Source organism: Telopea speciosissima, chromosome 1 (genome assembly GCF_018873765.1).
Source record: "Telopea speciosissima isolate NSW1024214 ecotype Mountain lineage chromosome 1, Tspe_v1, whole genome shotgun sequence".
Taxonomy (NCBI): Eukaryota; Viridiplantae; Streptophyta; class Magnoliopsida; order Proteales; family Proteaceae; genus Telopea; species Telopea speciosissima.
Genome location: NC_057916.1, coordinates 52,359,774 through 52,364,168, shown reverse-complemented (window position 1 = coordinate 52,364,168; position 4,395 = coordinate 52,359,774). Strand labels below are relative to the sequence as shown.

The 4,395-nt window shown below is 38.3% G+C and overlaps 1 non-coding gene across 1 annotated transcript; it reads right to left on the bottom strand.

Annotated features, from left to right (window-relative positions):
* Nucleotides 1-497: 497 nt before the first annotated feature.
* Nucleotides 498-604, bottom strand: LOC122649219. Its single transcript, XR_006331194.1, has one exon. It is a non-coding gene; the product is annotated as a small nucleolar RNA R71 (small nucleolar RNA).
* Between the last annotated feature and the right edge of the window lie 3,791 nt (nt 605-4,395).

Below are 4,395 nucleotides of genomic sequence, written 5' to 3'. Positions count from 1 at the left end.
AGTCTTTTTATTTTTCTTTATAAATTAAAAAAAAAGACTTCTAAATTGGTTTAGGTGGCTAAAGGACCCGTGACTCAACCAACCGACTTGTTAAAATACCACCTCCACTACCTTTGACCATGATTGAACAACCTCAGCCTAGGACTCTTAAGGATAGATTCTACCCTACTAGGGCTGCACAGCCTTCCTGCATCAGTCTACCAATTGCTACAGGAAATAATTATGAACTCAAGATCAACTTCATTAGTATGTTGCCCCATTTCCATGGGATGGCCAATGAAGATGCCTATCTCTTCCTTAGGGAATTTGAGGAGGTTTATGTTCTAATTGAAGTCCAAAATTTATCTGACGATGCAGTTAAACTTCGGTTCATAACCTTTGCTCTGAAAAACCATGCCAAGAAGTGACTCTATGGACTACTGACTAATTCCATTACTACATGGGATCAGTTTACAATTGTCTTCTTGAGAAAGTTTTTTCCTCTTCACAAAACTAATAAACTCAAGAGTGACATTCTTCAATTTAGGTAGAAACCACATGAGTCCTTCTCTAGATTCATGGAAAGGTTCAAGGATCTCCTATTAGAATGCCCTCACAATGGTATTGACTTGTGATAAATTTGTCAAATCATTTATGAGGGCTTTGACTGTCAGACCAAGCAACTTTTAGAGTTTCTGTGTCCTATTGGATTACCTCTTTTATTGATGAGAATGAGGCTTGGACAGTTTTGACCAACTTGGCTGATAAGACTAGGGAATGGGAATCCACTCAAGAGTCTGAAAGGACCACTAAGGGTTACTTCATTGAGGGTATACCAGCCAAAGAAGCCAAACTTGATAACCTCATCAAAAGGTTGGAATCCATAGTCCCTAAGGAGCCTATCCCAGTTAACCAAGTCAATCATATCTCCATGTGCATTTGGTGCCATACACCTGGTCATCTTATGGAGGAATGCCCTAACACCTTTGTGGATAATTCCAACACTGAGAATGGAAGTGCTCTTTACCAAAATAATCCATATAGTAACACTTACAATCCAGGATGGAGAAATCACCATAGTTTCTCCTGGAATCAAGGGAACCAAGTAGACCCATCTAACTTTCACCATCAAGGCCAATTTGGTCTCCAAAGGCCTAATTATGCACCACAAAACCCAAGTATGTCTCCTCATCCCCTTCCCTTTCGTCCTCATTTAGGACCTCTAATGAATTCTGCTAGGCCACCTCTCCTTGCAGCTTATCAGCAATCCCCTGGGTTTACCAATACAGGAGAGACAGGAAGAATAAGTGAGCTGAAAAAAAGCATGGCCCTTCTCATGACAAACCATAATAATGTGGAGAAGCAACTCACCCAGCTTGTCACAATCCTACATGAGAAGGAAAAAGAAAAATTGCCTAGCCAGCCAGAGCCGAAACCTAGACATCAGGCTATAAATAGAAAAGTGAATTGGAAAGTGGATGAAATTCTCTTTTTGAAAATATCTCTCCATCCTGGCCCCGGATGGGCCCAATCAGAGAATTAAAGTTGCTCCAATTAATGTTCTGGACGATATGAACCCAATATCGGATATCTTCTGAAAATTTCCCAATTTTTTAAAATTATGGTTATGCCCTTGGATCTTCAGTGAAACTTCTTCCCATCTCGCCTTTGATCACATGTGAATTGATCTATGAGTAGATTGGTGCCTAGATTGCATCAAATCCTTCCTTGGTTCTCGGCTCGGGCTTGCACTTCAACTCATTTTTGGGCCTATTATTCTTTTCTGGTCCAAAAAAAATAATAGCTTGCATGATGGCCTAAATGAACGCGTACTTGACATGCAAGTGGTCCACCTTGCTCAGAATTTTGTCCTCTTCGCAACCATGAAAAGAAATTGGATCACTGTACGTGTAACTTGGGAGATATAGCTCTTGATAGCATAAAATAACCAAAAAGGACCTAAAACCTAAAAAACACAAAGAAATACTCGAGTAGCTCCGTAAAATGTGAGTAAAATGCATGCTTATGCCCTAAGATTTCACACATTAATGTGCTCATCAGATTCCCCCACACTTAGACTTTGCTCATCCTCGAGTAAAGCAAAAAGAAAAACTAACCTAGAATGCAAAAAAAAAAACCTAACTCACTTTCGTAGGAATCACGATTGCACTTAGTATGTGCAACAAGCCCTTTAAACCCCTAGGTTACCCCTAGTGGACGAGTGAGGTCTTGTGGGTGTTTGCAGAAAATATACACCTAAAATTCAATTGTAAATCCGTACCATGACCAAGAAAAAGAGTGCAACCGCTTAAAATTGAAAATAATTTACTATGAGATTTCTAGATATTCCCCCACACTTGAACTTTATTATCCCACTCTGAGTTGGAAAATTGTCATACATCTAACTAAGGGAGGTTTGGGGTAAGGTGAGTCACACTGTTTTTACTTGAGATTAGATCGAGTAGGTCATCTAGGCTACAAAAGATTTTAACTCGGAACCCTGGTTGAACCTTTAAACACATGCACAATTTCAATTTCACTTTGATTTTACTTGCCATATTTTTCCAAGTATTGAACTCAAATGTCCCTCCATGACAATTAGCTTGAATGACATGCAAGGCTTGCACCAGACACCCAAGTTACTAAGTAGTGTTGGAATAGATTCTCAGTGCATATATCATTTGATTGCCACATTGTGGCTTTAGACATTGATGCTATATGAGTTCAAACTTTTAATTTATTTATTTATTTTTATTCTACTCCAATCCGTGCAATGTCTTGACCTCTTAAGCTTTCTAGGTGGCTCTTGTAGCAAGCTTTAGGCCAATTACTCTCAAACCAGATGGCTTTAAGGAATTAGGTGTAAAACACCCCTCGGGCTTACTTATTCAAACCAAATAGGCTACAAGCAAAGACTGGATCAAAGAGAAAATAAATTTTTTTTTGGCAATCAACTATATCATGGTTCAACCTTAGCACCTAACCAAAACTCGTGTAAACAGGATGATTAACAAAATCGGCTCTCTCAGTAGACTGTGTATTTTAAAGGAATTTAAAATCCCTTTGATCAGTATATTCCAATTCCCTCCTCAGTACGAAATTTTTATTACTTCAAAGTGCCGGATATTTGGATGCTCTCAAAGTCTTCAGAAAAGTAAACTAAAGATGCTACACATTCATTCTCTAACCAAAGTAAAGACTACAATTCGATGAAATCCCCCTCCCCCATACTTAAATTATGCAATGTCCTCAATGCATATAGAAAATAAAAATTAAGGACAAGGGAGGGGATGAGGGGGCTTACCAGATATAACCAACAAAGAAGATCATGAAGAGTCATGAGCTCTACAAAAGGTACTAGGAGCATCAACAGAAATCTCAATCCATGGTCGATAAATGTAAAAAGAGCTTCAGAACCAGAAAATACTCGACCATGAATTTTAGTAAAGCGAGAAATAACATGGAAGTTAAGCACAAATGATAAATACACAACAGGAAAATCTGTCCATATGGGACAGTGGAAAATAAAGGCAGTGAAAAATAGTCCATGTAAACAAATCCTCCCATTCCCTCCCATCGTCAATGCAGAATGCATGTCATTATCGCAAAAAACAACCAATAACGGATTGCTGTAAGCATCAAATCATGAATATTAGTAACCTCACCAAGATAATCATAAAAAATGAGAGGTTTACTCATATCAATCCTAGCAATAAAACTATTCGCCCTTTGCATAACTTGGTTTGCCAAATAAGGATCACGATAATATGCTTGAAAAGCATCATGACTAACATTGTCCTCCTCAATAAAATCATCAAACCTAGGAGGTTTGGACAAATCAATATGTGGGACAAAACAATCCTCAGTATGACAATCAAACACCTGAGATGGATCTAGATGGTTTATGCTATCATGAAAATCTGATTCAAAATCAATAGAAACATTAGGCCTAATATAATTAGAAATATCATGCAACATATGAACTTCCTCAGTAATGTGGGGCTACTTTCTTAATCGAAAGACATGAAACTCATGAGAAGAACTACCAAAAGAAAGCTTCATGAGACCACTCCTACAATTAATCAGAGCATTACTAGTAGCAAGAAATGGTCTACCCAGGATGATAGGGATTTGATCTCTAATACAAACAACAGGTTGGGTGTCTAGAACAATGAAATCCACAGGATACAAAAATTCACCCACCTTAACTAGAACATCCTCTACCATGCCCTTAGGAGTCTTAACCGATTTGTCAGCTAACTGAAGTTTAACTGTGGTTGGTTTAAGGTCTCCTAGCCCTAACTGTTGGTACACTGAATAAGGTAATAAATTCACACTTGTTCCTAAATCAAGGAGAGCGTGGTCAATGTTAGTGTTACCAATAAAACAATAGATAGTGGGGCATCCAGGGTCTTT